Source organism: Pollicipes pollicipes, unplaced genomic scaffold (assembly GCF_011947565.3).
Source record: "Pollicipes pollicipes isolate AB1234 unplaced genomic scaffold, Ppol_2.1 Scaffold_3447;HRSCAF=4054_pilon_pilon_pilon, whole genome shotgun sequence".
In the NCBI taxonomy this organism is placed as follows: Eukaryota; Metazoa; Arthropoda; class Thecostraca; order Pollicipedomorpha; family Pollicipedidae; genus Pollicipes; species Pollicipes pollicipes.
In genome coordinates, this window is record NW_023596297.1 from 8,065,688 (window position 1) to 8,072,368 (window position 6,681).

Below are 6,681 nucleotides of genomic sequence, written 5' to 3' on the forward strand. Positions count from 1 at the left end.
GTTAATGCAAACGACTCAAACCAACTATGTACCGGAGACGCGTGGCGAATTTGAACGCTGTCTTTTGCTTTGAGGATTTATATATCTCAAAATCGTTCTCCCTTGCATGCTGTTAATCCTCTTTCTTCTATGGGCCCGCTCCGTGATGTAAAATGACCAGTCACAATTGACCAAACACAACATGACACATTAATTCATTAGTCATATCATTCGACATGTTGTACAATAAAAATTACCACCTCAAATCGACCGTACATTTTATCTGGATAGTTTGCAGGTATTAACGTAAGTTGTTAAGTGCATTTGCGATAAACGTTATGCATATACATAAGACAATATTAATAACCTTATTGCCGGTAGAAAACAGAATGAACATACATAATATATATATATATATATATATATATATATATATATATATCTGTTAATTCTGCTGGTTATTCTACGAGGAAAAAGGTTATTAATACTGTCTTAACTATTCGCAAGCCTTGTGGAATACGATCATCAGCCGACGGACGGTAGAACTAGTTATTTCTAACATTTCAAGTCATCCCGGCCGCCATTTTCTAGCGACTTTATTATGTCTGGGCATGAATCATTTGGTTTTCACGCATATAAGCTTTGCTTAACGCCAGTTGTTCTGTCCCCAATCATGCAGGGATGTGGTCCTGAAGAGCCGAGGTGAGCCATCTACAAACGAACTCATTTTCCGGTTTTCTTGGAAGTCACCTAAATAGCAAAGGACAATGCTGCTTAATTTCGGTCTACTCCATGTGTCATCGGCCCAGTGAGACAGTCGAAGTGACAGATGGCAACGATGATTGTCCCACACGTTGCGTGCACCGGTACAATATTATGATGCGTGGAAATAATCATCTTTAAAGCACAACTAGTGTGAGATGAAAACGATCATCGATATAGCGACAGGCGGTTGGTTTATTTCTCGCCAAGTGTGTCAAGCAATGCCCACTGTTGCTCGATATGAATGAGCGCAACTTAGCGTTATCTGATGTCATGTTTTACGGCGGAGGACACATCTGCACATAATTATTGGGTTCAAAATGTCTGGTCTGTTCTACACGTCTAACGTTAAAATCATATGGGCCTGAGACCGTTTGGTACACAAACTCCCAGGATCTTCGGCCCGCTCCTTTTTTTGTCCGCTTCTCAAAGGTTGTGTCCGCAAAGTAGTGGTCAAAAACGACGACAACGCCAGCCACGTCTTCATCAGGAAGTTAAATGCATGCCATTCAACCCACAAATGTCACGTTAAAACCCACACTTACTCTTCACACACAGTTAAAATGTTCATCACATCATGCATATATTAAGCACATTACTGTCCTGCAAAACTGCTTCTATGTTAGTGTGCAGCGGCAAGCGTCGCGTAATGATTAAGCAGACCCCGCCCGGGATGAGCGCACGCATCCGCATACATACACGAGCCGCACCGCCGCCCACAGATCCACCACCGCCAGACGAATGGAGTCGAAAACGGCACCCAAGCGTGAGCGCCCCACTTGCCTCGTGCATTGGCGACAGCCTCCAGACTCAGTTTACCTTCTGCGCCTGCGGCGGGTGGCGGCTCGGGTCGCCGTTGCCGGAGCCGACCGTGATCAGCTCCAGGTCCTCGTTCGGCATGGGGGGGGCCGCCGGGCGCCGGGCCTCCGGGCCCGTCACCGGACGACATCACGCGTCGCGCCGCTGCTACCGCCTGGCGACAAAACAATGACATTCGGCGGCGCCCGGTGGCGAAGGCGGCGTGGACGGGCCAGGGTCACGGCATTCTTCCAGACACCGTGCATGCCAGGGCACAACAAACTCGAAAATTACTTTAGCTTATCGTCGTCGGCGCCCTAGATCCCAGAATGCAGACGTAACATGTGAAGAACGGAGCCCGGTGAAACATCAGTTTCCTGTTTACGATTTAAGGGACAGTGACCTAACTGGAAGCAGTCACGCACAAAACCTGCAATGAATGCTGCGGACTAGTCATCACTGCACGTAATTTTCGGGAGGCAGACGGGTCAACCACAGCGTAAATGCGCACCTCATTTTGATAACCATTAAGCAGAACAAAGCTGCCCGAAGGAAATTCAGTTATTCAATTATATCACTAACTCCTACAGGGTTAAACAATGTAAAACCAGTTTTCACATACATCCTTGGTAATACTTTTTGAAAAATTCAAACACAGCAAAAGCTTCAAGAAGTATGCATACTTGGCTGGCAAATAATCAATAGCTTGCAAATAAGTGACACAAATTCAACGCCCTGATGCAACCCCCTAAACCATAACCAGCCTAGTAAAAGGCGCGTTCAGTCGCAATAAAATTATTCAACGAATAATTATCCCTCATAGCCATCTACTGAAATTTTCCATTTTCAGGAAACCCCTGAAATCATCCCCTAATTTCCACACGGGTCCGCCACGCATAGTTAAAGGGTAATAGCTAAGCACGACGAGGAAATGACTTCCCACCTTGACCAATTTCCGAAAATTATCCGAGATTTGCCCTTGGCCTGAATTTTTTGCGACAACTAGTGGAATAACCTGTGCTCGCAGTGCCAAATGCCATTCCGAAAAACACAAACGTTCCGGAGAATTCTCCAAGATTAGCTGGAAGCCAAGCGTGGCGCGTACCTCAAACTCGATGTAAGCAAATGCCTACCGGATGGAATTGTTCGGACTACTGCTCTCGTTTTGGTGTATTACATTACACAAACACACTAGACGAGGCAACCATCTGGACGAGGAGTCCAGATGGCCCGGTGCAATCTGAGATCAAACTGCTACAAGACAATGAAGAGGTCCCAGAAGCGTAAGGTTTCCACGCAGGCCGGATATTTAGTACCGCGTTCGCTCGGGGATGCTGTTCCACGCCCCCCGTGGAGGCTGTCCCGCGCCCGAATGGCAAGGTTGTCTCATGCCCAGCTGGGGAGGCTGTCCTACGTCCAGCTGAGGAGACTGTCCCATGTCCAGCTGGGGAGGCTGTCCCATGTCCGGCCCCGGGAGTTCGTCCCAGTGTGGACCGGGATTCCTTCCGTATCCGGTCGGAGATTCGGTCCACATCCGGCCGGAGATTCGGATCGTATTGGCCCCGAGATTCCGTCTATATCCAGCCGGATAATTCGGTCCGTATCCAGCCGGATACTCGGTCCGTATCCGGTCCGGGAATTCCGTCAATATCCAACCGGGGATTCGGTCCGTATCTGCCCGGGGATTCAGTCCGTATCCAACCGAAGAATGCGGCCCTTATCCGCCAGAGATACGGTCCGTATCCGGCCGGAGAATCGGTCAGTATGCGGTCGGGGATTCGATCCGTATTCGTTCGGGGAATTTTGTCCGTATCCGGCCGGAAAATTCGGTCCGTATCCGGCCAGGAAATTCCGTTTGTATCCGGGCGGGGATTCGGTCCGTGTCCGGCCGCGGATTCGATTTCGCAGCAGGCAGGCGGCCTTGCGCCCGGCCGGCCTGTAACCGCGATATGTTGACATGCTTCGGTCTGTTTACCGCACGCAGCCGGCGGCCTACTTCACTGCCGCTTGCGTTGGGTGCCTTGGTCGTTAGTCTTCACATTGCGCCGACGTTTTGCTGACGCAGACCGCAGGATCGCACGATCAGGGATCCTGTCCACTTGATGACCGCGAGGGGTGGGGGAGTGAAACAGGAACATTGGCAGACACGTCCCTTAGTCACCTGGACGCTGCTTGGTATTTCTACAAATATCTCACCTGCTGTTGGCTGTCAATGCCCATATCACGCCCAAAGCCAATTATGCCGGTAGAATCTCGATTCTCGGGCTTACTCGGCTCAGCTGCTTCCCTTGCAAACCACCGAAATACGCTTTGTATGGGATCCACGTTTTCTTAACCTGCACACATTTCATTTCATCGCGTATTTGAAAAGAGACACACTTAATTTGTGTTTCACCACAGCCAGTAGAGGACACGGCTTGAGCCTGAATTGGCACATGGTCAGTCCTTCATAACATGTGGGACAAGATTTTCTTAGAGTGCAATACTCGTAGCATTTCAGTAGTTGTGATTCCCACTGACCAGCACCCACAGCGTGACGTAGAAGGATCAGTTGACGTCATCCAACGCACAAAATAGATCTGGCAGATTCGTTTTCCCAAAAGAAAAGATCTCAATCGTATATGATACAAGTATCTCACACCATTGAGCTGACAACTAGATGACAAAGTCGCGTTCGTCGTTTGATACGAAAGCGCAGCATGAAAAAACCCACTAGGTGGAGGTTACGACCAATCTGGTTAAATGGCTTCCTGGCATCGTCCCTGAGCTGCGCTGCATTCACTGAAGGTGAAAAACGAAGGTCCGTGCAGCCCCAAAGCCGGCACAGCAAGCACAGCCCACCAAGGCCCCGGCGCGTGGCCGACATCCATCACAGGTTACATCTGGGACAAAAACCACACGTGAAACACTACGACCGGCATCTCCGCGACGCGGGAGCCGCGCAGGAGACGTGATCCTCGCGCCAACTACGAGGCACGGGCTCCGGCCGCCACCGACCGACCCCTCCGCCACTGCGCACTCCGCACGTCAGGTACCGACGCGCACAAAAATAGCGCGGCCCGGCCACGCACTTGGCCATCAGAAATAGAGCCACGCAATGGCTGATTGATGCTGAGCATAACGGCTGGGGAAATCAGACAGACCAGCAGCATCGCGCGCCACAGAGAGGGACAGGCTAGCGGCATCACTCGTCACAGGGAGGGGGACATACCAACAGGATCGCCCGCTACTGGGAGGGACAGGCCAACAGGATCGCCCGCTACTGGGAGGGGACAGGCCAACGACATCGCCCGCCACAGGGAGAGACAGGACCGGGGCGGTAACTAGACAACCCTCACCAACTTTGTCAGCATTGAACACAGCCAACGTACTTAATGAAACTTCGTTGAATACCTGAGTGGATTCTGAATAAGGTTTACTCGAGTCACTACTGCATTCGTATTTACACTCAATATGCAACCAATCTGCTGGCAGGGTTGTCAAGAGCAAAAACCCAACCCAGTCAGCTTTTGTTAATTTGTCAATGGGTAATTTATATCAGAATTGTCATGGACCAGACGTTGATTTTATATATATATATATATATATATATATATATATATATATATATATACTATTTTTATATACATATTAGCAGCTTTTTAACTTGTTTTTTTTAAACAAAATCCAGCACACCTGGGTTTTTTTATTACTTTTTTTCTGAATGTGTTTTCTTTTTATGAGAATGAATCCTTTTGCCTGACTATTTTGAGTTCTTCTTGGCCAAAGTCAAGAAGACAAAGCATGATAAAACGTTGATTGATGAGCATTGATAAATCACAACAAAACTCCTTAATCATAGATGGAATATTTTTAGGCAAATTTCGATGGATGGTTGCACAGAAGCCTCAACATGCAATCAACTATTTCTTAAAAGAGGCATTCTCAGCCCGGCAAACTAGGCATTCATAAAACTGCCGAGAGCTTTTACGTGCGTGGCACTTGGCAGCGCTGCCCGGTCCTGATGCGACGCGTAATTATTACTCGCCTGCTGGGCGGCGCTGCGGGCCGGTCGCACCGCAGCGCTGGCAGCTACATACAGAACACCGAGAAAGACACCGATCATGTACCATGCTATGCGACCGGCCTGACCACAACTGATCCTTCGACGCCACGCCTGGGATGCTGGGTCTATGGGGGTGGCAACTTACTTTTATGAGCTCGTATTAAGAGCATTGCATGCCTAGAAAATATTAACTCATGTCGTAAAGATTGGCCATGACAATTCAGGCTCAGGCCAGTTCCTCTCCTCGCTCATTGAAATGCTAGTTCAGTGAACATACTTCAGAACAGCAATAACAATAAATGTGTACCAGTAAAGAAACATATGGTCCAAAGCAAAACGGATTTTGGTGGTGTGCATGCCAATGAAAAAACTATCTGGGAATTTTGTTTTTGTTAAGGGGAGCAGCCCCCCTCTTATTGAGAAAAGGGGGACCCATCCCTCCTTAGCGATGTCCATCCCACGAGCCCAAAAAACCCGTGACCTCGGCGAACACCCTAGATTTTTAGCAACAAGGTCATTGATAAAAACCCTGAGTTTAAAAATAATTGATAATAAATCGAGTTTTTAACAGCCTTGTCTGTTCGCCTATCCGTCTATCCGTTCGTTTGCCAATGTCCCGGAGCATCCCGCCGGTGCCGGCCGGAGGAGGGCAGTAACAGCAATGACTTTGACCTGCCATAAGTCAGCGACCATACACGGTACATCTACATGTTTGACACCGAACGATCCGATATTCAATTGTCTACGACTATGCAAAATTTGGCGTGGCTACGTCGTGCTGTTCGGAAACCACTCCGGGAAAACCTTCTGGGGTGGGGTCAAACTGACCCTCGCCATCCGAGCGCGTGTCAACGATCTTCCGTGTGTCACTGAATCCGGCTGCCTTTTGTACGCCGACGATGCAAACAATTTCCGTTAATAACGTTCCCGGCTGACGGCTTCCCGCTCCAAAAGGATCTTTATCACCTGGTGGCGTGGTCGGTCAGGTGGGCCAGGTCGGTTTTACTAGTTCTCAACCCAGTAAAATGTAAAACGTTTGCGACGATCCTCAGGCGTGCTCCTGTCCGGACCCAGTACTTTATCGATACAGCTGAGCC

At 49.0% G+C, this 6,681-nt stretch overlaps 1 pseudogene; it reads right to left on the reverse strand.

Moving 5' to 3' along the window:
- LOC119091567 (anoctamin-1-like) overlaps positions 1-1,641 on the reverse strand; it is a 20,898-nt pseudogene extending 19,257 nt beyond the window's left edge.
- Positions 1,642-6,681: the final 5,040 nt, after the last annotated feature.